At 48.0% G+C, this 26768-nt stretch overlaps 2 protein-coding genes across 5 annotated transcripts in view; one reads left to right on the top strand and one right to left on the bottom strand.

Annotated features, from left to right (window-relative positions):
* The window catches only part of mus101 (mutagen-sensitive 101), a 67193-nt gene that overhangs the window by 40251 nt on the left and 174 nt on the right, over positions 1 to 26768 (bottom strand). The gene's annotated exons all lie outside the window — the stretch shown is intronic.
* The window catches only part of LOC142588953 (protein arginine N-methyltransferase 7-like), a 106915-nt gene continuing 103129 nt past the window's right edge, over positions 22983 to 26768 (top strand). Inside the window, exon 1 of the mRNA XM_075700760.1 lies at positions 22983 to 23098. The gene's annotated coding sequence lies outside the window, so the exon portion shown is untranslated. The remainder of the gene's footprint in view (positions 23099 to 26768) is intronic.

The following is a 26768-nucleotide window of genomic DNA, read 5'->3' on the forward strand; positions in this document are numbered from 1 at the left end:
CAAGAGCACTAAAGCAACGGTCATATGTGTTGAGAACACTGGACGACATCGAACTTGGGAGGGACAGGAGGATGCTCCAGTCTCTTGAGAGAAGGAGGATGTAAAGGTGCATATGAATTTGCATTTGAGGAACTGAAAAGTACAGCTGAATCGGTTTCTAGCCCAAATAAAGAGGCTGTGACCACAATTGTCCAACTATTTTCAATTTATCATTCTAACAGACCAGAGGGCCCAATATGGTTATACACACTAAAAAAGCTGGGCTCTCAAGCGTGCATTTTAATTGAAATTTTAATTTGAAATAGCTGCCTCTAAGCTCCCCTATACTGCCATTTCGGCATGGACTTTATGACGTCAGGAAATGCGGAGCCATGATGGTGTTGCCTGCTCCAAAAAAGTTTGAGACCATATCAGACATTTTGCTCTGCACTTTCTGGCATCCAACAGTACAGCAAGTGCATCACCATTGAATTGTGCCTGCAATTCCTTCACCTACGCAATAAAAAGCAGCAGCAGACTGCCGAGACACACAAACAAAGATGAAACGACGCGTGGTGGCTGTAACGTATTTCCAGCTTCTGCAATTGCTTCTAGTGCTTGTAGTACACAAAAGCATGGCCTAGCAGATCGGCTTCCATTACTCTGGAGGAGACGTTTCCGAAGCATACAATTCATTTTGCCCCAACTTAACGTTGCCAGACTGCTGTACGGTTCATCCTGAATACAAAAAATTCAAATACAAATGTTTTACTGCATCAAATGCACTTAAATTTCTTCAGCTTGCTGTGGGACGCAAGGAGTTAGACATACAATGCATAATACGAGCTCAAAAATTTGGTGTCCTGGTTCCTTTAACATTGATGCAGAGACTTCAGGGTCTATTAACAGACGGCGACTGAGTGCGGCACTAGCCAAACATTAACTGTGTATGTAAGAGTTGTGACAAAAAAACATAGGGTTAGTAGTGGACAAGTTATATTGAATCACTCACTCAGTTGTCATGTGCAATGCCACTAACGAGATGCGGTGATAGCTGCGTATGTCAGTTTATGATAGATCACATGATGTGCTTTTAGACAAGCTGGTACAATAAGAAGGTTCTTCTGTCACTCAAGCGTATGACATCTAGAGAGAGAGAGAGGGCTCTTTATTAGAAAAACAGAGAATTTTGCCGGCGCGTATGACATCTAGACTGTGTTCTTGATGCACGTTGGGCATGCGCCCCATTGTGCTTCATCACCACACTGTTAGAAGGGCACGGAAACACTTTTCTAAAAACCTGAGAAATGTGCTTGAACGAGTGAAATGGCTTTCAATGAATATTTTTAAGGACTAAAGGTGAAGTGAGGGTGAAAGAGGAAGACGATGTGAAGCCAAAAACTGGGGCCTCGTCATCATGGTTCAGTGAGAAATCTGATGTGTTTATTTTATTGGTGTGAATGTTCATATAACATTTTGGTAGTAGCAGCAGGATGTTGAATGACATGGAGTGTGAAGGCAGATCCCTGGTGAGCACATTTAGGGACTGTAATGAAGAAGAAGAGCACAAGGACAAGGGCAGCCAGATCGTCTGTTCCGTGCCTGCAGTGGAACCAATGGGCCAGCCGGATCGTCAGTGCTTAGCAAGAGCTTGAGCCGTTCGGGCAGCCAGCTGTTCCTGCTCTGCGTGACCTTCCTTCTCGATTACGAACAGACGCTGCCAACTGAACTGTTCAAACACTCCATTACAATTGGTGGAGGTGCGGGGTATTCAAGAACATCTACACCCTGGAACTCCGGTCTCGGACTCTGCCTCCCGTCATGCCCGACTCTCCCCAGCCGACGTCGCCGCCACCCTCCGTTGCCTGCTCTGGCGCTGTCCCGCAACGCCATCCAGCGGTTTTCAGCGGTACGGATGAGCAGGACGTCAATGACTGGTTGTCTACATACGAACGGGTGAGCTTGCAAAATCGATGGGACGATACCGCCAAGTTAAATGCTGTCATCTTCTACCTTGCGGGAGTGGCTCACCTGTGGTTTAAAAATCACGAAGCCGACTTTGAGTCCTGGTCCGCGTTCAAAGCCAGTTTCGCTGAAGTTTTCGGTCGTCCCGCCGTCCACAAGTTGCGCGCCGAGCAGCGGTTACGAGAGCGAGCGCAACAACCCGGTGAAACATTCACCTGTTATATCGAAGAGGTTCTGGACCTGTGCAAACGTGTGGATGCTTCTGTGCCCGAAAATGAGAAACTGAAGCACATTTTGAAGGGCATCGCCGATGACATTTTTCAAATGTTGATCACCAAGAGTCTGCGCACCGTAGCAGAGCTCATAAACTTGTGCCAAAGCTACGACAAGTTGAGGAGGCAGCGTGATTTGACCAGGCGCCCCTCAGTGGCTGACAAGGCCCTCTCTTCCATGACTGTCTTCCCTGATCGCTCCCCCCTGCTCACACAAATCCAAGCTTTCGTGCGGGAGGAAATTGCACGTCAGCTCTCTATACTGCCCTTCGCTGAGCTACCCCAACAGCAACCGCTGCCGTCAAAGCCTCCTCCACAGCTCGCCCCTACGCTCCAGCGGGTTATGGAAGAGCAAGTTGCTGAGGCTCTACCTATGCAGCATCAGCCGTAAGCTGTCGTCGCGCCACTTACTTACGCATCCGTCGCCGAGCAGCCTCAAGTTGCTGAGGCTCTACCAATGCAGCATCAGCTGTACCCTGGCGCCGTGCCACCTACTTACGCATCCATTGCGGCGCAGCCTCCTCGTCAACCACTCGTTGCGCTACATCCACGGCCGCTACCACTTGTTCGTCATCCCGTTCATCAACCTGCTCCTGCGTTTGCTAATCCTTGGCGCACACAAGACAACAGGCCCATATGTTATGCCTGCGGTATTCCCGGTCATGTTGCACGACTCTGCCACCGCCGCATGCCGCACTCTGATGGGTTGGTGCAGTCGCCTCCCTACACCGACGTGCAGCCTTTCCACGACACTTATTTTAGTCGGCAGTCGAACAGGTCACCAGCCGAGCGCCCAGTCCTTACACGTCGTTCGCCTTCCCCGCGTCGCCGCTCGTTATCCCCCATGCATCGGCGGCCTTCACCCACGCAAGAGGAAAACTAAGCGCCGCAGTTCAGGAGGCAAGAACTGCGTCGCCATCGATCTGTACAAGTCCTCCATTGTCACCTTCGAACGTTGTCTACCTTACTGTTGACGGCGTCCCTACCGTTGCACTAATTGATACTGGAGCAGCCGTGTCTGTCCTAAACGAACGCCTCTCTCGCACCTTACGAAAAGTTACGACGCCACTTTCTGGGTTTTCTCTTCGCACAGAAAGCGTCCAGCCAGTGCAGCCTTCAGGAGCATGCACAGCTAGAGTTGTTATTCAGGGCGTTCTCTATATTGTGGAGTGTGTGGTTCTCCAGTCCTGCTCTCACGATGTGATACTTGGGTGGGACTTTCTTTCGCGAAATAACGCCGTCATCAATTGTGCACGTGCTGAAGTCGAATTATCGCCTCTGTGTGACATACCCCTCGTCGGCGCCACTTCTCTTCCCGCTAAGCTAGTCCTTCGGGAAGACATCGCCATACCGCCATACTTGTCAGCCGTTGTTCCCGTCTTCTGTGGTGCTGTCTCTGAAGGCACTGTCCTCGTCACTCCTTCGGAACTCTTCATAACCCGCAAAGATGTTCCCCTCCCTTTCGCCATGCTTGACATTTCAGCCGGTCTCATCGCCATCGTTGTCTGCAATCCTCTTCCTAGAGCCCTGACGGCTCTTTGTGGTGAAGCACTTGGCCAAGTTCAGCCTCTTGATGACATGTTTATAACCGACGTACCGGATGCTTCATATACAGAGCTCAGCGACTTCTGTGCACTTTCCACTTCTGCTCCGCCATCACCTGACTTATTCACACCTTTCATTGCCGATGACCTTACTTCCGAGCAGCGCTCCCAGCTTCTTCACCTGCTTGCCCAGTTCCGTTCTTCTTTTGATGTCGCTCAGCCTATTCTGGGTCGCACGTCAACCGTAAGCCACCACATCTACACTGGCTCCAACGCGCCATTGCGGCAGCGCCCGTACCGCGTATCCGCCAAGGAACGTCAGGTGATCAGTGAGCACGTGGACGACATGCTTCAGCGCGGCGTCATTCGACCTTCCAATAGTCCGTGGGCATCACCAGTGGTTCTCGTCACAAAAAAAGATGGTTCCATTCGGTTCTGCGTCGATTATCGCCGTCTTAATAAGATAACGCGCAAAGACGTCTACCCTCTACCGCGCATTGACGACGCTCTGGACAGCTTGCAAGGCGCTGAATATTTTTCTTCGTTGGATTTACGTTCGGGCTACTGGCAGGTCCCGATGTCAGCAGTTGATCGCCCTAAAACTGCATTCATTACTCCGGATGGTTTATACGAATTTAATGTGATGCCATTTGGCCTATGCAATGCGCCTGCTACGTTTGAACGAATGATGGACAATATCTTGCGCGGTCTAAAATGGAGCACGTGTTTGCGCTACCTCGACGACATCGTTGTGTTCGCCCCTGATTTCAGCACGTATCTTCTTCGCCTTAGGCAAGTGTTGACGTGCTTGACCAATGCAGGCCTGCAACTGAACCTGAAAAAGTGCCAGTTCACCGTGCGCAAGCTCATGATTCTAGGTCACGTCGTATCACATGACGGCATTTGTCCCGACCCATCAAAACTTAGCGCTGTGACAGAGTTTCCGAAACCTAAGACACTCAAAGAACTCTGTGCCTAGTGCTCTGAAGCTAGTGGATGAGAACCAGGGATCGGTGACACGATGCATGAAACACATCGGCAACGACAGCAAGGCTGTCAAGCTGCAGCATTTGTCACTACCAACACTTGCATAGCGAGACCATAGTGAACCAGCCATTAGCAAAGAGATGCTACAAGGACCAGGTCCTGCCTGGCCTCCACACAGAGTATCAGTTCAAGCATGTCCACCTCTGTGTTGATGGATGGACGTGAAATGCTAGACAAGAACATGTACAGCTGATGATGTGTGGTGTTTTATGGCGCAAGGGCCAGGTTTGGCCAGAGCGCCAAGCCAATGGTAATTAAATCAAAGTGAAGCGATAAATTACAAGCAATGAATGTAACAGGGCTGTAAATGGGCCTAAAAGACTGTCACTGTAAAGTTTGTAGGAGCTACATGTAATACATCTATGACAATGATTATGAAGCGTGCCAAGGATGCGAAAGATGCATTGTAAAAGAATTACAATGCGCTAAAATTGGTCATTTGGATAAAAATTTGAAAAAGCACTACTGCTCTAACAGAGTCCTTGAAGCGCAAGGACCTGAAGGTGTGTGCTGTACAAGGACTACTATCACAGCAGTATCCTCTAGAGAGAGGATGCACAACGATACTATTGGGCTATTAACATGTAAAATCACATCATTCAAGAAACCTAGGACAGCTTTGGTAGGAAAAAGGGGTTCCTTACCAAGAAACATACCGGGATGGAGAGGGAGACAATACCGGTATTCTAGAGGAAAATGTTTCCTTCTTTCTCTTTTGGCTTCCCGACACTCCACGAGGACGTGGAGGACGGTGGGCCTTTCACCACATCTACCACAGGCAGGAGGTTCGTTGCCAGTAAGCAGAAAATTGTGAGTACCATATGTGTGTCCTATTCCGAGTCTACAGAATAAGACATCAGTCTGTCTTGTTTTTGTAACGGGGGGGCCAGAAACCTATCCTTGGCTTAATCAAATGCAGCTTATTATTTGTTTCATTGTCCCACATGCGTTGCCAGTAGCTTCGCAGTTTCGTTCACAAAAAAGGCTTGAGGTCTGTGGCAGGAATAGCAGTGGTGGAATTACCAGCTTGGGGGGGAGGTGTAATTGATGTGGCCATTTGGTCGGCCAGCACATTACCTACGATGCATCTATGACCAGGGACCCAGCATACTGTCACATGTCTACGAGACGAATAAATATTGCACACGAGAGAGTAAAGCTCAAGGAAAATATTATTTGTGTGTTTTCTTAAGGACATTAGTGCTTTTACAACACTTAACGAGTCCGTGAATATTATTGCTTTCTCTAGTTTTAATTTCTTCATGTGTTGTACCGAAGACAGTACTGCATAGGCTTCTGCAGTAAAGATGCTTGTATGGGGGTTCAGTGACCTGCTTCAGAGAAAGAGGGCCCAACAGCCGCGTAAGACACACCAACATGCGGTTTTGACGTATCGGTGTAGAATTCCGAACAATAGTACTGAAGTTGGAGTTCATGGCAATGCATTCGTATTTCGAGCTCTGGTGCGTATTTTCTAAGTCTTACAAAAGATATATCGCATTCAATGACCTGCCACTCCTAAGACGCTAGCTGCTTCGCTGGAGGCATTAAGCGGTGTTCGAAGAGTGGGACATCCATTTCCACGCTAAGCTCCCTCACACGGAGTGAGAATGGCTGTCTCACGGAGGGTCGATTACGGAAAAGTGCAGTACATGTCGAATCGTTAATAGTTTCACAACACGGATGTTCAGGATTAGAGTGCACTTTAAGGAAATATGTAAAGCTGGTGCAAGATCTCTGCAGATTGAGTGACCACTCACTCGATTCTACATATAAGCTTTCAATGGGGCTAGTTCTGAATGCGCCTGTGGCCAGACGGATACACAGGTGGTGGACGGGATCCAGCAGCTTTAGTGCACTCGAGGCAGCAGAGTTGTATACTATGGCGCCATAGTCTAACTGTGATTGAATGAGGCTCTTATAAATATTCATTATACACTTCCTGTTGCTACCCCATGTTGTGTGTGATAGTATATTGAGTAAATTCATTGTTTTTAGACATTTAGCTTTGAGATATTTTATGTGTGGGATAAAAGTAAGCTTAGAGTCAAATATTATACCTAGAAATTTGTGTTCCTTGTTGACAGGTATTTCTTGTCCACACAGTTCCATGCATGGGTCTGGAACCAGGCCTCTCTTGTAAAGAGAACACAAACTTTTGTGGGGGTTGATTTTAAACCCATTTTCGTCTGCCCACTTAGATATCTTGTTCAATCCCTGCTGTACTTGTCTTTCGCACACTGCAAAGTTACAGGACTTAAAACCTATTTGTATGTCATCTACGTAGATGGAATAAAATATAGCTGGTGGTAATGAAGCACGGAGTGTTTATCTTAACTATAAGGAGTGTGCAGCTGAGCACACCTCCCTGGGGTACACTAGTTTCCTGTATAAATGGACGAGAGTACATTTCCGACTTTCACGAGGAAGGTACGATTGGACGGATAACTTTCTATCATGTTTAGCATATTGCCACGGATGTCCATTCCCGACAAGTCTCGCAAGATCCCGTACCGCCACGTTGTGTCGTACGCCTTCTCCATATCAAGGAATACCGATAAGAAAAACTGTTTGTGTACGAACGCGTCACGAATATTCCCCTCAATGCGCATGAGATGGTCGGTTGTGGACCGACAATCTCGTGCGCATTTAGATATCCAGCAGCCCAAATAGTGTTAAAAAGTGCAAGTAGTGACAGTTGTGTGTCAGTGTGTGCGTTCTTAAACATGTCGTACATTATTCTATCGGGTCCCGGTGCAGAGGTGTTGCATACGACCAAGGCAGCTCTCAGCTCAGCAATGCAGAAAGGACGTTTGTATGGTGTGTTTTGTGGGGATTTCCGCTCAAATGCCTCACGTTCTTCTATTTGTCTGTACTTGATGAAGGATTTTGAGTAGTGGATTGAGCTTGACACATGCTCAAAGTGTTCCCCTAGGGTGTCTGCCTGTTCTTCTAGAGTATTCCCTTGATCATTCACCAGAGGCAATGGATTTATTTGCTGCCCTTTTACCTTCCTTACGCCATTCCGAACTTTCGCCTCCTGTGTGTACGAAGTTATACCTGAAAGGAACCTCGCCCAGCTTTCTCTCGTCGCCTGACGTCGTATCCGCCTTCCCTGCGATTTTATGTGTTTAAATTCAATAAGATTTTCTGTATTCGGCAATCTGCGCAATATGCCCCATGCTTTATTCTGCCTCTTTCGCGCATCTCTACAGTTTTCATTCCACCAGGGAACACGTCTTTTATGTGAGCCACCATTTGTTTGCGGAATAAACTTTTCAGCAACATCAATAATAAAAGCGGTAAAATATGCGACAGCATCACCTATACTAAAATTGTTTATAAAATTGGGTGATAAATGAGTTGATTCTTTAAAATGCTCCCAGTCAGCTGATGCTAATTTCCAAATGGGAAGACGGGGAAGTTGTCATGCTGCGTTATTAAGTTTATTGTTATAGGGAAGTGGTCACTTCCAAAAGGATTATTGATCACATTCCATTCCAGATGAGGCAGAAGAGAAGCAGAGCCTATGGGTAGGTCTATGGATGAGTAAGAATTGTGTTGGATGCTGTAGTATGTTGGCTCCTTCTTATTAAACAGGCAGGCACCAGATGTAAGGATGAAATTTTCAATGAGTCGCCCTCTTGCATCGCAACGCGCGTCTCCCCACAACGTGTTGTGGGCGTTAAAATTACCCACAAGTATGTAGGGTTCCGGCAGCTGATTTATGAGGTTATAGAAATTGGTTTTTTGGAGGTGATAGCTCGGAGGTATATATATGGAACAGACAGTTAGCAACTTATTGAAAATAATCCCTCTAATTGACACTGCCTCGAGGTGTGTCTGTAGTGCTACCTGGCGGCAAGCTACGAACTTGTCTGCAAGGATTGCTACGCCGCCGGACGAGGTATTAGCCTCATCATGGCCCTTGCGGAAGATGGTGTACTGGCAAAGAAAATTTGTTTGTGTGCATTTTAGATACGTCTCTTGAACACACAGCAACTTGGGATTGTGTTTGTGTAGTAGTTCTTTAATGTCGTCGAGGTTATGTATAAGTCCTCATACATTCCACTGTAGTATTTGTGTCTCCATTATAATGTCACGCGCTAAGGCAAGAGTAAGTAACAGTACGAGCAGCCAGGCACGAAAAATGCCAGACACTAAGCGACGGTTCTCCAGCTGGCACGGGATCTTTGACTTCGTCGTCTTCTTCGCCGTTTTGCTGGGCACGCAGTGCTGACTGTTCGCTGGCTCGAAACACCAGGTGACATTATTCACCCTCCCAATGAAGCATCGACTCGATGCTCAAACACAAGACGTACACGGAAAGTACACAAATTAGGTAAGACAAAAAAAAAAGGGGGGGGGGGACGCGCTGGCACACATACGGGCATGCACAAGAGGCAAAAAATGGGTTCCATCGTCGGGAACAAAAAAGAAAAAAAAAAACGCTTGGCAGTTCCTTGGAGGCCGACGCGACGACAGCAAAAAACAAAAGTTTGTTTCACCAGTACACTTAATATCACCGTGTAAAATATGGCTTGAGGCGGACGACATGTACAGTTTCTGCGCGTGGTAAACGGCACTTCGGCGGTGGTAGATCTCCGTCTGGAATCACTTCATAGTTCACGTCGCTTACACGCCTTAGTACCGTGTGTGGTCCGAAGTACTTGCTCAGGAGTTTCTCGCTGAGGCCTCGCCATCTAATGGGGGTCCAAACCCAAACTTGGTCACCAGGCTGATAGGTAACTTGTCGATGGTGAAGATTGTACCTTATTGCATCTGTACACTGCTGCTGTCTTATGTGGACACGGGCCAGTTGACATGCTTCCTCGGCACGCTTAATGTACTCCTCGATTTCAGGAGCTAACTGGTCGAGCCGATCGATGTCTCCATACGGAATCATGGCGTCTAGCATAGTTTGAACATCTCGACCATAAACAAGGCGAAACGGCGCGAATCGTGTAGTTTCCTGCGTAGCAGTGCTGTATGCAAACATACATATGGCAGGATTTCATCCCACGTGTTGTGCTGCACATCCACGTACATAAAAAGCATGTCTGCCAGTGTTTCGTTTAGTCTTTCTGTCAAGCCATTAGTCCGAGGTTGGTATGCAGTGGTCTTTCGATGACTCGTGTAACTCAGCTTGAAGATGTCGTCCGGAAGCGTCGCCGTAAATGCTGTCCCTCGGTCAGTGATGATGAATGATGGTGCGCCATGCTGAAGCACAATGCGATGCATAAAAAACTGGGCAGCTTCAGATGCTGTCCCGCGTGGTAGTCACTTCGTCTCAGCGTAACGCGTCAAGTAATCAGTTGCAACAATTATCCACTTATTGCCGGAGGAAGACAAGGGAAATGGTCCAAGAAGGTCCATCCCAACTTGATCAACTGGCGTATGCGGAGGGTCGATGGGTTGTAGAAGGCCTGCAGGCTTGAAGGGTGGTGACTTTCGGCGCTGGCATTCATGGCATCCTTTCACGTAGCGCTTGACGCAAGCAGTCAGTCTAGGCCAGTAGTAAAGTTACCATACCCTGTCCAGAGTCCTTGAGTAGCCCAAGTGACCCGATGTCGGCCCGTTGTGGCAGGCTAATAGGATGTCGTCACGAAGGGCTTGAGGCACTACTAGATGATGTGGTTTGTCGTCGGCACCTGTGTTTCTTTTGTATAAGATGCCTCGCGTAGGCAAAATGACAACCGTCGCGAAAGTGGGAGAGGAATGGACGCCATGCCGCCTTCTAAGCGATCGATGATGGGCCTTAACTCAGTGTCCGATCGTTGTTTAGCAAGCAGGTCCGGCCTGCTGAGGGCTCCCGGGAAGGCGCTATCATCTTCCTCATCAGGATTCTGAGATTTAACAGGTGCTCTTGATAGCCTGTCAGCATCTTCATGTTTCCTGCTTGACTTGTATATGATGGTGATGTTAAATTCCAGGAGTTGCAGACTCCAACGTGCCAATCGTCCAGAAGGGTCTTGGAGGTTGGTCAACCAGCACAAAGCGTGATGATCGGTCACAACTTTAAATGGCTGCCCGTAGAGATACGGCCTAAACTTTGTAGTAGCCCAAATAACCGCGAGGCACTCCTTCTCTGTGGTGGAATAATTGGACTCTGCATGTGACAGAGTGCGGCTCGCGTAGGCGATAACTCGTTCAGTCCCGTCTTGCCGTTGCACCAGGATAGCTCTGAGACCAATATTGCTGGCGTCAGTGCACACTTCTGTGTCAGCATTCTCATCAAAATGACCGAGCACGGAGGAGAAGACAATCGACGTTGTAGCTCCGCAAAGGCAGTCTGTTCTTCATCTGTCCAGAGGAATGGCACGGCGTCACGTGTAAAGCGAAATAGCGGCTCTGCAATCTTCGAAGAATTTTCAATGAAGCGTCGATAATATGCACACAAGCCCAATAACCGTCAGACACTTTTCTTGTCGGTTTGAGTGGGAAAAGCAGCTACGGCAGCAGCCTTCTCGGGATCAAGCCAAACACCTGCCGCGCTCACGACGGGACCAAGGAACTTCAGTTCCTCGTAACCGAAATGGCATTTTTCAGGCTTGAGTGTAAGGTCAGCTGATCGAATCGCTTCGAGTACATTCCGAAGGTGTCGAAGGTGCTCGTCAAAAGCTTCCGAAAAGATAAAGACATCATCGAGATAGACGAGGCAGCTTTTCCATTTGAGGTCAGCGAGGACTGTATCCATCATTTGCTGGAATGTGGCTGGCACGGTACAGAGGCCGCAAGGGAGTACTCTAAATTCGTAAAGGCCATCCGGAGTCACAAACACAGTTTTCTCGCCGTCCCGCTCATCTACTTCAACTTGCCAGTAGCCACTTTTCAGATCGATAGAGGAGAAATACTTCGTGCACCTCAGCCTATCCAGAGAATCGTCAACACGCGGTGATGGGTACACGTCTTTCTTTGCAACAGTGTTTAGCTTCCGGTAGTCAACACAAAACCGAAGCGTGCCATCTTTCTTTTTAACAAGAACGACTGGCAATGACCAGGGACTGCATGAAGGCTGTATTACGCCGTCATGAAGCATTTCCTTCACCTGCGTTCGAATCGCACTTCGTTCGGTCGGGGAAACACGATAAGGCTGTTGCCGTATGGGGGGCACGTCGTCATAGGTGATGATACAGTGTTTTGTAATCGACGTTTAATGTATCTTCGACTGTGCAAAGCAAGAGTGGAACTCGAGCAACAGCTCACGTAGGGGTTGTTTGTTCTCTTCAGGAAGCGGTGGACTAATGCCGACGATGCGTACAAGCGCTTCAGCAGTGTCGATTGCCTCGGAAACAAAACACTCAGTGACATCGGCGATCGGGTCGGCATAGGCAATGACAGTACCGGGGAAAAGGTGCCAGTGTTCGTAGCTGAAGTTCGTGACAAGAACTTCACAGTGGCCATCATGGAGATCAATAAGGCTTCTGGCTATGCAAACACCTTGAGAAAGCAGGAGAGAGCGATTGCTTTCTGCGACCGCTTCACCGTGTAAGAGTCTGTCACATGCCACCTGAACCACGACACTTGCACGTGGTGGTAACATGACAGCGTCGTCGATGCCACGAAGAGATGCTCGAGGGTGGATGGTGTTGGTCGTCGCTGCGGCGCTCTTTGTCGAGAAAGTGACGAGGCGTTGTCGAATGTCGATGATAGCTCCCTGCTCCCTGAAAAAGTCCATGCCGAAGATTAGGTCTCGAGAGCACTGAGGGAGAATGCTCAAGCTGGCAACAAACATAGAGCCCCGAATCTGTATTCGTGCCGTGCACATGCCGAGTGGTGTGACGATGTGCCCGCCAGCTGTACGAACTGGCGTTTGGTTCCAAGGCGTCGTCACTTTTTTCAGAAGGGTGGCCAGTTTTTCGCTGATTATAGAAAAATCCACTCCAGTGTCCACTACAGCAGTCAATTCACGACCGTCGAGCAGTACAGGAATGTCCAAAAAAATTCTTCTGTAATCAGCAGGTACTGCCGTCGTTGATGTATCGTCGGTCTGCGTATGTGTCAGTAGGGGTCCTTGAGCATGTCCAGACTGAGCGGCCTCGCCCCCGAAGGCCGCTGTGGTTAGTTTTCCCGGCGCGGGCTGGGCGACCGACCCCGCACCACGTTCAAATACATACGGCGAGTCGGAGAAAACTGCCGCGGCGAAGGGGAGCGTGACTGGTGTAGAGCTGATGGGGATCTGCACTGCTGGGCAACGTATTGTTCAATTTCAGGAGGACGCTGGCCAAACCTAGGTCGCGGCGAGTTTGCTGAAAATCCGTGTAGTCCAAGCTCTCGATAGGAGCACTGTCATCAGTAGACGTGTCCAGCTTCGCCACAGTGAAAACAAAGGGGACGGCAATCAGGTGCCCGCCACACGTCTGATTTCCTTGGGGCCTGTCGGTGGTCCTGGTAATACGAGGCCACTTGGACGGGCTGTCGCATTGCTGGGCACGCGGTGCGAAGCGGGGAGGAAGGTGGGGCAGGTTGTCTCAAAGCTTGCGAATACGACATACGGGAGCTGTCAGTTCTTAGCGGTCACACTTCTGTGTTGAAGGGTGGTTCTCTTAGTGCTCGCTGGATTTCGTCACAGAGAACACTGGACAAGGAGTTGAGCGTCAGCTGTGAGGGTACCAACAGTTTCTGGAGTTCTTTGCAGATTACGGAACGAATGAGCTCTCGAAAGAAATCAATGTGGCCCTGAGAGTTCCGAAGAAGTCCGTAGGTGAGGCAGCGTTCACTTGGCGTTCGTATGATGGTGCCCCGCTGCTGAAGCGCCTGTTCCATGGCGACGGCCTCGGAAAGAAATTCTGACAATCTTGGGAGGACTGCGCAAGAAACTGCCGAACAGCTGCTCTTTCACTCCGCGCATCAGGTACCGCACCTTTTTATCCGACATGCTGGGGTCGGCTCGTCGAAAGAGACGCGTCATGTCCTCAACATACATTGCGACACTTTCGTTCGGCATTTGCATACAGGACTGGAGATCACGCTAAGCTCGCTCTCGGCAATCAGGGCTTGCATACGTCTCAAAAATCCGGCATTTGAATTCTGCCCATGAAGTTAGGGCACCTGCACGGTTCTCATACTAAACACGTGCACCATCGTTAAGGCTGAAATATACGTTTTTCAGTTTCTCTGCGTCATCTCACTTATTGAACGCGGCAACACATAGTGCACCAGCCAATCTTCAACATCCTCATATATGGCGCTGTGGAAGGGATTCGGCGTTCGCGGATTGAGTAGCGTACAATGAATCGGCGCTGTGCCTTCCATAACAGTTGGGGTGGTCGGAGCTGCCGTTTTCTCTGGGAGGAGTCCAAACTCAGGGGCTTCTCCACGGATCCTTCTGCTGGCGTGGTGTACAAGCGTAACCACTGGTACGGGGCTGGAGCTCCTGCTGCTCGGAGGGGTTTGGTGCATAGATTAGATTACCCAGCACCTCCAGCAGTTTGTCACGCGCTAAGGCAAGAGTAAGTAACAGTACGAGCAGCCAGGCACGAAAAATGCCAGACACTAAGCGACAGTTCTCCAGCTGGCGCGGGATCTTTGACTTCGTCGCCTTCTTCGCCATTTTGCTGGGCACGCAATGCTAACTGTTCGCTGGCTCGAAACACCAGGCGGCAATAATAAATGCTTGGTGCTGTGTGCTTAAGAGAGTGATGTTTGTTCACGGGCCCTTTGCAGGTGCCATGACGGGAGTTTTGTCTTTTTTGGAGCGGTTGAGAGAGGCTCACCGCTCCTTAGGCGCTGGTGGCACCGTCTGGCTGGTCGTTGTGTCCATTGCCTTTTGCGAGGCGCTGGACACGCACTCTTCCAAGCGCTTTGTTTGACGTGAAGGCCTCGGCACGGTAGACGAGACCTTTGAGGCCACCTGCCCGGAGGTGGATGGCCCCTTCTGGGTTGGCAGAGCAGCGCTAGCTGCAACCACCACGGCGGCAGGTGGTGTAACTGCCGACTCACTGTTTGTGGGTCGGACAGCTGCCAGAAGCCGTTGTGTCACTGCCCCCTGACGCGTCACATTGGCAAAGGTGTTCTTGGGCAGGTATGAAACCCGCCTGCGTGCCTCCTTGAAACTTATGTTTTCCTTGACTTTGATTGTAACAATTTCCTTTTCTTTTTTCCAGGATGGGCACGACCACGAGTACGCGGCGTGCTCCCCATCACAGTTTACACAGTGGAGAGCGTTCTCGCAAGCTTCAGAGGTATGTTCATGGGCACTGCATTTTGCACAGGTTTGTCGGCCTTGGCAGCTCTGCGAACTGTGGTCGAAACGTTGGCATTTGAAACATCTGAGGAGGTTGAGCACATAGGGCTTAACACGGAGCTTGATGTACCCTGCCTTGATTGACTAGGGCAAGACACTCAAACCAAAGGTGATTATCAAGTGTTTGGTTTGGATTTCTTTGCCATCTCGCCTCATCTTAATTCTTTTGACATTTATAAAATTCTGTTCACTGAAGCCCTCCAAGAGTTCAGCCTCAGTGAGCTCCAGCAAATCATCGTCCGAGACAACGCAGCGGGTGGTATTCATCGTGCGGTGCGGGGTTACTACTACTTGGGTCTCTCCAAATGATACTAGTTTAGGCAGTTTCTCAAATTGCTTCTGATCGCGGAGCTCCAAGTGGAAGTCACCGCTAGCCATCCTCGACGCCTTATAACTTGGACCAAAAACTTCGGTAAGAGACTTCGATACAAGGAATGGTGAGATTGTTCACACTGGTTGAGCTGGTTTTTCAGAATGGATCAGGTGCTCCCGTGCACTAGCACATTCCCCATCCACAATGGCACGGAGCTTAAATTATCAGTGGCGGAGCGGATTTCAGTGCGAGTTAGTGGGATGCATTACACAGTGCTTTCAATACATTGTTGGATGGACCCCAGTGGCTACATTGAATTATCCGAAATTTGGATTAACGAGTTTTGAATGAGCTTTTACTGTATATTTATTCAGTGCTAATGCATTACTACTGACAGCCATCGTGAGGTGGGATCTGCCGGAATTTTTTTACTTGTATAGCACACTTCTTTAATTTTCGGTTACCAGCAATTTCATTCTTCTATAGCTCAACGCTCCTCGCTTAATGCACCCTCTGGGGCGGAATCTTACAACAGTTCGGAAAGCGAATGGTTCACTTCGCCGCTTGTGTCACTAGCCCGAGGTGGAAGAAGGGGAGGACGCGGCCAATACACGAGCGGGTACCACATCTGAAGTGCGCGTCATCATATTGTGTGCTTTTCAAAGAACTGCACAATGTGTCTGCTTGATGAATAAATCTAAAATATAAATTAACTATTATCTGGCAAGTTTTAAAGCATAAGCATGTGGTGCTGGGCGTTCACGCAGTGCTTTAATTTGTCAATGTCATTTTCTTTTATTCTCGGCTGACAGGTGGTATTGAAAGCGTAAACAAGTTGGCTGAGCACAGCGCCATGTCATCTGCTACCGGGAGATTGCATGATGCATGCACCAGGCATGCACTGCCAGCACTGCCTAAGTACCGAGTGCAGCAGAACCGTGTACTGGCTCTTAGGACCAGCTTTATTTACTAACTGCCCATCTCAACTTTCCTTCCTTTTTTGCCCAGTGTCATCGGCTTGAACATGACTCACCTCCGCACTGCCGTTATCTCTGTGATCTGCCTTGCGTCACGTCGCATGATAGAAGCAATGAAATATGAAATCAAGCATTACAATATGCGGGCTCTGCATTGCCTGCACAAAGTAAAATCGAAAAGCATGGTGCTGACGGCATGCGCTGTACAGTGACATTCAGAACGAAAGCATGGCACTCTCGAACTAGAGCAGAAATAAGAGATCAAGAGCAGAACAAGAGAACTAGGCAGCCAAATAAGAGATTTTCACACTCTTCCCGCCCAGACTCTGTAGTGTTATCAGCCAAACAATGCAAGCACTGGAGCTGCCTGGATTCAACACTTTGGACTGCTGAATGGCAATCTGGGAGCTATGGACGCTAGCAATTGCAAGGCAAATTCGATCTCACCATGCAAACACCTCCTTGGCACTGACCCAACCCTTCTACCAGTCAACACAGTAATTGCGAGAGCAGCTTCATGGACAGTGTCGGCAACAGAGATCTAGGCCATTCCAATTATTGCTTCACTTTCAACAGACCTCTGGAAGCTGCAGGCAGGTGGTGAGCAACCGCAGTGCACAATTCCTTCCTCTCAATGGAAGGGCCACTGGTACGCATATACCCACTCTCCTCCAGTTCGTAGCGTAGCATGCAAAAGGTCTGCTTAGAAAGCCAACAATGGTGGTGAAAATAATTTTTCGTCATCTCTTCGAACGCATAACACTCTTCCAGCCATCGTCGATACCGAAAGAGCAACGCCAAGCAAACGAGAAAGGTAAGCGATAGCCTCTGAAGCAACCAACGCACATGCATGCGACGCCCATGTGTCTTTGGGGCACACACAGCCAGGGTCGCAAGCCAACAGCCAAGCCACAGCAACCGAATGCAAACTACCTATTCGTTGGTTCTGCTCTTAGCCGATGGGTTCGCTTTCAAAATGATTGACAGATGCCTAATGTATTCATAATTTGCAGTGCCACCCCGCGGTCTCTGACAGCCGGTGACGCAAGTACAATTCTGAACAATCACATGAAACCAAGTGAACCATTTGCTTTCCTAACCCTTAAAAGATTTCACCCCTGGTCCCATTCTGTGCACACCACTTCTTTCTCCACATTCAGCTGCTTTTAATGCCGACTTTTTTCCTTTTCTGTACCTGACTTCTTCACTTATTGCCTCTTGTTCTGCTAGTCTCTACCCAGTGGCTAGGGGTGTGTGAATATTGAAATTTTCTAACACAAATAACAAAAAAATCTGTCTTTGAATATTCAATATGTGTGTAGTATTAAAAAGTTGCAAAACAAGAGGTAACAACAGCTTTTACTACCCTTTTAAAAAATTAATGAAATTGCATTTTGCTAGGCTGCAGCAGGTTAAGGACACACTCACTACAGGTAATGTACTCATTACAAATTATCACGCAGAAAAATTAACTGCTCGACATGTTCAGAAAGTAAGCTCTCTCTATGCGATGTGACAATGTTTCCGCGAGTAGAAAAGACCCTTTTACTTGCAATTGAGGTGGCGAGGATGGCCAAGTACTTCTGGGCGAGTGTGCTTAAATGCGGGTACTTGAAGCGGCCAATGGACTGCCACCGCACGCAACAATTCTTGCCCCTGCCCAAAAGAGGCTTTTCCACATAAGTCTTTTACCTTCCCTCTCAGGGGCAGATACAAACTGTATCTTTTTCTGTCATCACTAGATCGTCAAAAGTGCTCCATACACTGGATGCTACCAGTAGACTGGAAGGAAGCACTGGCACGGCAGACCCCCCACTGGGTTCCACATCAGCTGCCTAGAGCTCCCTTGTCACGTCTTTCAGCCAGATCATCTGACCAGAAGCCTGATAACTGTGGCCTTAAAGCACGGATCAAGAAACAAGGCCAGGCTGGCCACTTCACCAAATTCGCACTCCGGTGAATTGAAAAACGCTTGGACGCGCGCTGTTGCAAACGCTCGTGCCACGTACCGCGTTGGAACTCTACTGGTAGCTCGGCGTCGGTGTGGTGCCAAAAACGTGTGTAAGACTACAATTCCACTTTGAAACAGAAAAGGGCCAGGGATAAATTTTGCGAAATTGTCAGCATACCCCGACTTGCCTTTGCAACCTTTGAGGCAATGCAGCATTCCTAAAATAATTAGAATTTCAAATGACAATGAAGGGTAGTTTTCAGCCCTAAGATCACAACTGAGTGAAATAAGGGCTCCAATACCTCTACAACCTCTACCACATCTCTCCACTGTACAGGTTTAAAGGCGTCTATGCTTGTGTCTGAAGTGGTTAGCTTAAGTGTGATGGAATGAGTTGAAGAAGCCTTCAGAGCATCTTGTGTTAACATTCTGCACAACATGGAGCACGTCTTTGTTCGGCTGCCTCCGCAGATCGTTCACTCTTTTCTATGCACTAGGGCTATGCTTTTAGTGTCCTACAATTGCTTTCACCTTGTTGATCGCCAGCTGCACTGTGTACACGAAACAGGCTCGCTGGAGCCATGGTAGTCTCCTGGCAGCCGCTCGGATATTGTGGTCGTTGCCCGTCACGATGTACCTCACACAGTCGGTTGGTATCTTCTAGTTGCAATGGCTGCTCCAATGAGCTGGCAATGTTCACAGCCGTGTGAACTCTCCGGAATATGTCAAGTGTTCGAAGTGAACTTTTTCATCTCGAACTTCACCATAAGGAAATGACACGCAAGGCTAAAAAAGCCCTCACTGGCACATAACTTCCAGCTATCATTCGTAAAAGCGAGAGTATTTGCTCTGTCTTTATGCCTTTCGCAGCTCATATCCTACCGCTTTCCTACCGCTGAAATACTTATTTTATGTATTTATTTATAGAATGCAAAAGTACATCACATATTGTTATAAAAGAACCAGAGAATAAAGTTTGGTAAAAAAGAAACCGAAACTGCTCCTGTCTCACAGGCGTGTGGCAGATGGAATGAAATGGAATGCATTTCACATGTTCAATATAAAGTTTCCTTTATTTAGCTTCAAATGTAGTCATCTTAACTATTGCTAATGGCTATTAAGTGGTTGATATGCTGTTGCTATGAATGACATCAATTGCCCGGTACCTCCAGAACACACTTCTCTGTTTGTGACCATGCAGTTGTACTGTGACTTGCCTTTCATTCTTTCAAAACAAGGCCAAAAGGCCATTTATTTAAAAATAAATGCACTTAAAAATGAATGCACCTCACTTATTCTAGAGAAAACTCAAGAACAATAAGACAATATTGAAGCACTCTTCAATGAAACACACTAAACAAACTTGTTTATTATGGGCGAACTTGTGTCTAGAAACTCAATACTAAGCATTCTCACAATTTACAAGATTTAACAGGAGCCTATTCAACAGTCAACCGCGTCTCCATGCCGAACACACTGCACATGCCCGCGAAGGCCAGGAGCCACACCGTGACTTCTCATTGGACAGGAGACTTGGGCGCTGCCATGTGCGCGTGCACGGGAGACACGCGCTGGATCGCCATGCGCGAGGCGTTGCTGGCGCTCTTCTAATGATGAAGCTATGAGCAATGCCTAGGGGCTTTAGCGACGAGGCGCTTGGAAGGGTACCTCACGAGAGTGCTTGTAACTGGCATGTGGAGAGTTCTCTGTGGCATTAGTCCCCTTCCGAAAACACATCGTCCCGATGCGTGTGAAATAAATTGATCTATAGATGTGTTTTCATTGCCTGTCGTAGTAAGGTTTCATGCGGACTACGGGTATGTCCGCATGGTTGTGCCGCTTTGATCACTCTTGTTCATGAAGGATGACTTCGTAATTCAGGTCACCTACTTGGCGAATAACTTCGTAAGGTTCAAAGTATCGGCGAAGGAGTTTTTCACATAGTCCGCAACGACGCCCTGGTGTCCATACCCACACTTTGGCGCCTGGGTGGTACTGAACTTCTCTGCGGCGCAGGTTGTAGTAGCTTGCGTCCCTACATTGTTGCTAGCATATGCGGAACCGTGCCAACTGCCGGGCTTCTTCAGCTCATTGTAGGACGTCGTCGACGTCATACGAGTTGTTGTCATCTACTAGCAACATAGCATCCAGTGTGGTTGTTACTGTGCAGCCATAGACCAGTTGAAATAGAGTGACTTGAGTTGTCTCCTGTACAGCCGTATTAGAGGCAAAAGTGGCGTAAGGCAAGATTGCGTCGCACGTCTTATGTTCGAGGTCGACATACATGGACAGCATATCGGCCAGGGTTCGGTTTAGACGTTCTGTCAGGCCGTTTGTTTGGGGATGGTATGCAGTGTTTTTCCTGTGACTGGTGTGAGTCATCTTCATCAAACACTCCATCAAGTTAGCTGTGAAGGCCACTCCTTGATCGGTAATCACGACCATTGGTGCACCATGTCGCAGTGCTATGTTACAAACGAAGGAACAAGCCACTTCAACTGCCGTTCCTTGCTCAAGGCAGCCAGTTTCAGCATATCATGTTAAATAGTCCGTCACTACTACGATCCATCTCTTCCCTGACGATGATGTTGGGAACGGTCCAAGAAGATCCATTCCAACTTGTTGAAATGGAGTCTAAGGTAGGTCTATCGTTTGGAGAAGGTCGGCCGGTTTCACGGGTGGTGTTTTGCGCCTTTGACATTCGCGACATGTCTTCACGTAATGCTGCACCGATGCTAACAATTTAGGCCAGAAGTATCTGAGATGAATTCTGGCGAACGTCCGGCTGACACCTAGGTGACCTGACAATGGTTCATCATGGCAAGGTTCCAAAATTTCCGGTTGCATGGCTGACGGTACGACGAGAAATAATTTTTTTTGGTTGTGTTCAAAGTTTCTCTTGTAGAGCGCATTATCTCGGAGGTAAAATGACAATAAACCTCTCAAAAACATACATGGGACTTGGACGTCATATCCTTCGAGGTGCTTGATGAGTGGGAGCAATTCTGTGTCGACCCTGTTGACGCTCGGCGATTTCCGAAGCTGTCATGGCCATGAGGAACAGGAAGTCTTCTGAAGGAGTAGACTCCACTGGTGAGCGGGACAAGCAGTCAGCATTATGATTTCTTCCAGACCTGTATACAACAGCAATGTCGTATTCTTGGAGCCTGAGGCTCCACCTCGCAAGTCGTCCAGATGGGTCCTTTAGGTTTGCCAGCCAGCAAAGAGAATGGTGATCGCTGACTGCACGGAACGGCCTGCCATAGAGGTGTGGTCAGAACTTGCCGATGGCCCATGTGACAGCCAAACACTCCTTTTCTGTCGCAGATTAATTTGTTTCAGCTTTTGAGAGAGTGGGGCTCGCATACGCTATGACTTCTCTTCCCCATTTTGCCAATGAACTAGAATCGCGCCTAGACTGAGATAGCTTGCATCTGTGTGGACTTCTGTGCCCGCTGTGTCGTCGAAGTGGGCAAGGATTGGTGGAGCTTGCAATCATTCCTTTAATTCATTAAATGCAACCTCTTGTTCAGTATGCCACATGATGGGTATGTCTTCTTTAGTAAGTTTCGTTAGAGGTTCGGCAATTTTTGAGAAGTTTTCTACAAATCGCCTGTAATAAGTGCACAGTCCCAAAAATCGTAGTATTGTCTTCTTGCTTGTCGGCTTTGGAAATCACGCAACGGCAGCAGTCTTGTTGGGATCCGGACCGATACCTTGGGCGCTAATTACGTGACCCAGTAAACCAAGTTCATGGAATCCAAACTGGCATTATTCCGGTTTAATGGTTAGGCCTGCCGAGCAGATGGCTTGGAGCACTAAACGCAGCCTCTGTAAATGTTAGTCAAATGTTGCAGAAAATACCACTACATCGTCTAGGCTAAACTAAGCAACTGCCATTTGAGACCCGAGAGGACACTGTCCATCATGCGCTGGAATGTCGCCGGCACACAACAGAGGCCGAATGGAAGCACTTTGAACTCATGCAGGCCGTCTGGAGTTACGAAAGCAGTTTTTTCATGGTCTCTTTCATCTGCTTCAATTTGCCAATACCCGCTCTTGAGATATAATGAAGAGAAAAATTCTGCGTGTCGTAGCCAATCCAATGTGTCATCAATGCATGGCAGGGGCACACATTACGCTTGGTCACACTGTTCAATTTTCGGTAATCAATACAGAATCTTAATGCATTGTCTTTTTTTCTCACAAGGACTACGGGCGACGCCAATGGGCTGTTTGATATATGAAAGCATCGTCCTCAAGCATATCTTGCACCTGACTTTTTATGACCTCTCGTTCAACCGGTGACACTCGGTATGGATGTTGGTATACTGGCCTGGTCGCTTCGTATGTTATTATACGGTGTTTAACAATCGGTGTGCGCCGTACCTTTGACAAGGTGGAGGAACATTCTGCGAAGTAATTTATAAGGTCTTCCATCACTTCTTTCTGGGCTGGCGACAGACTTGGGTTGATAGCAACTGATGTCACGACGTCATGCATAGTTTGCACAGCAGGGGGCCTTGACGCTAAGCTACATACATTTGTGACTTCAGTAACGCTGTGCAGAAAGGCGATGGCTGTGTTCTTTGTGACATGCTGAAATTCACTTCCGAAGTTCGTCAGCAATACATCAGCACACCCATCGCGTAGCTGAACAATACCTCGTGCTACGCAAATACTTTCTTCAAGAGTAGCTCGACGTTGGCGTCCGCTATACCTTTCGAGTCATCGAATGTTTCGTTTCTGGTGCGAAACAGCATGCTGCATCGTGGTGGCACGGTTATGTGATCGTCGGGAAACAGTAAGGCAATGTGTTTTGGCTTCTCTGACACTTGCACGTCTATAGACTGCTTCGTAGAAAATGACACTCTAGAGTTCTGCAGGTTGATTACGCCATTATTTGCTAGAAGAAAGTCCATTCCGAGTATTACATCCTTCGAACATTCTGGTAGTACAAAAAAACCAGTGATGTAAGAAAAACCTTGAATTCCAGTTCTCGCTGTACATCTACCCAGGGGATTAATGATGTGCCCACCAGCCATGCATATTTGGGGTCCACTCCACGGCATCAAAACTTTTTTTAATTCCTTGATGAGTGCATATCTTACAACGGAATAATCAGCACCTGTGTCAGCTAATGCACTCAATTCATGACCGCCTATGGTAATGCGCAAGTCTGCAGAAATTCTCTGTTTACTTATCTTATTCATCCGTTTCTGTTCGTCGCGGTTGCTTGGTAAACTTGGCAGAGGATCTTGGCTTTTCGAACGTCAACGGCCACACCTCCACAGGTTTCTCGCTTCAGTTTTCCTGATGTGGGCTCAGTGAACGACGCCTTGGTGAAATCGAGGATGGCCGTGGACTCTGTGATCGGTAGCGTGTAGACGCTGGTGAACATGACTAGTGTTGGTATCTAGCAGCCAGGTCCTGTTGTCTGGTCAAGTAGTCCTGAATTTCTATGGGTCTTTCACCATTACGGGGATAAGGTGCATTTATCGTAAAGCCGCAAAGACCTGCTCTGCGATATGGGCACATTCTGTAAAGGTGTCCAGCTCCTCCGCAGTGGAAACAGAGTGGCGTCCGGTCGGGCGCACGCCACACATCGCTTTTTCGTGGCCTCAGCTCTGCTAGGAGGGGTCCACTGCGCAGAGTCAGCTGGCGGCTGCTGGGGGTCACGAATGGAGCACTGCCCGGTCGGGAATGTTATGCCCGGTCGGCTGGCATAACACATGAGCGTACGTCGGCACGCGACGCATCAGTGGTGGTTGTTCATGATGCACAGGCGGTTCCTCACGTCCTGCCTGCAGAATGGCATGGCAAACTTCATCCCGAATGACGGCGGCAAGAGTTGAAACTGGCGCCGTGGCTTCCGGTAGCTGCAGCTTTCAAAGTTCCTCCTTTACGATTGATTGCACCAGTTCTCTTAGCGTTTTGGTGTTACTGCCTGGACCTGCCGACAGTAGATCGGCTGGTGCGTTGGTGACATCCCGATTGTAGTGATGGGCACGCTGCTGCAGTGCCTTCTCTATGGTCGTCACTTCGGTCTGAAACTCGGCAACACCGTGTGGTGGGTTGCGGACGAGTCCTGCAAACAGCTCCTGCTTAACGCCACGCATCAGATGGCGTAATTTCTTCTCTTCGGTCATGATTGGATAAGCACGCTTGAAGAGACTGGACATGTCCTCGATATACATGCCGACACTCTCGTTAGGGCGCTGGTTTCTGGCTTGTAGAGCGCGCTCTGTCTTCTCTCGCCGATCAGTGCTAGTATAAGTGGCAAGCAACTGTCGCCAAAATTCTTCCCATGAAGATAGTGCCGCTTCATGATTCACGTACCATGTCCTCGCTGACTCTTCCAACGCAAAGTACATGTTGCAAAGCTTCCGTGCCTCGTCCCAGTCATTGAAATCTGCTACTCGCTTGAAGTGCTCTAACCAGCCTTCCACATCTTCCAACATATTGCCGTGGAAGGGCTCGGGCGTGCGTGGTGAGTACACGATGAGTTGGGACGATGCCACTGGGCTGGTCATGGTTGCACAGTCACTGGTAACTGTTGCTTGCACTGCTGCAGCAACAGGAAGCGGTCCGAACTTGGGCGGGTCTCTTCGGATGCGGCAGCTTGTGCGCCAGTGTACTGAAGTCAGTTCTCTGGGTTCCAATCGCTGAGGGTCATGGCTCCGTTCTCTTACCAGACTGGGGACTTCCGATCATATCCCGCACCTCCACAAGAAATGTAGCACCCTTCAATGAAGCACACTAAACAAAGTGGTTTATTATGGGCAAACTTGTGCCCGGAAACTCAATACTAAGCATTCACACAATTTACTACAAGAAGAGTTAACAGGAGCCTATTCAACTGTCAGCCGCGTCTCCACGCCGAACACACTTGCATGCGCCATCGAAGGCCAGGAGCCACGCATTACTTCTCATTGGACGGGAGACTCGGGTGCTGCTGTGTGTGCGTGCACGGGAGACACACGCTGGATCGCCATGCATGAGGCGTTGCTGGTGTTCTTCTAATGGCGATGCTATGAGTAATGCCTAGGGGCTTTAGTGATGAGACGCTTGGAAGGGTACCTCACGAGAGTGCTCGTAACTGGCATGTGGAGAGCTCTCTGCGGCAATATATTTACTTTTCAGCAGTGCGACAGTTAACTTGAAAATGATGCACTGCTTTAAAGGGATCGACAACTGTTCAGAATGTTTTACGAGGTTTTGGTGGAAACAAGAAGACCATGACTTGGATACTGTTCACATTTTAAGTAGGAATTAAAATTTTTAATTGGCACATAAAGTTGTGAAAAAACAGTATGTCGCGATGTTTTGCAGTGAAACTTTGGTTTAGGGCTGAATTCTTACCATGCGACCTAAGATTACTGTACGTACATTTGCTGTATTGAAGTGTACCATACAAATTGTTTAAGATCGCATTATTTTACAGGTGCTTGCGCTTTATTCTATGTGTATTACAAACTAAAGAAAGTTCATGGTTGTACACCAGAAGCTCAACTCGGTTAGCTTAGGCTAGACAGCTAAAACTGGCACCGTAATTTTGTACAACGACGCTTTCTATCAGTAGAGTTGCTAGAATGTTGCTAAAGAATAAAGTTGGTCTTGTTGATGTGGGCAACTTGCGCGAAGCGTTCCATCTAGTGCAAAACGAAAATGAGAGTAGTGGACATGGGCGATTGCTAGGCAAACTGCAGCAAGACCACACTCTGCAAAATTTTTTTTTCGTATTTTTTTTTTGAGCTAGGTATGTAGTACAGTAGAATATAAAGCAATGAGGCTAGACGGAACATCACCAAGGTCGCATTGTGCCGTTAACATGTTTGAATCACTACATGTTTACAAGCGTTAAAAAAAGAAAACGTACGACTAGGAATTGGATAACACTTATCATAATAAATAAGTAATTCGGGTATCGGGCTCATGCCTGTTCAGAACCAAATGCTTGACTAAAAAAAAGTTGCGATAGTTCCCATAATAATCTTAGTAAAATAAAGGCACAGAATGAGGAGCTGACACACCGGTAGAGTCGTGACGTGATGCAGCAAAGAAATTATTGCGTATGTAATCCCTTGGCTGCAATCGTCTGAACAGAATGTCAAACACTTCGCATCCAAAATGCAACCACAGTAGCGCAGTTACCTCATGGCCTAATTGGCCACATTTCTGAAAGTCTTAAAAATCACTTAGAACTTTACTCGCGACCTTCTACACAGAATTCTGGAACCATAAGTACTTTTGAATCGTACGCTAACTCTTGCAAGCGCACAGAGAAAGAAATGTGGCCACAAATTATCGCGCAACGTTCTGCGTCATTTACAACTTCGCTTACATTACGTATTTTATGCCAATACAATACCAAAATAGAGATCAACGTAATGACAATGTCAACGGTCACGCAGTAAAAACTTAACGCCACCAATGCGAAAACGCAAAAACGTAAAGACACAATGCACAGCGTA

This window comes from Dermacentor variabilis, chromosome 1 (assembly GCF_050947875.1).
Source record: "Dermacentor variabilis isolate Ectoservices chromosome 1, ASM5094787v1, whole genome shotgun sequence".
Classification (NCBI taxonomy): Eukaryota; Metazoa; Arthropoda; class Arachnida; order Ixodida; family Ixodidae; genus Dermacentor; species Dermacentor variabilis.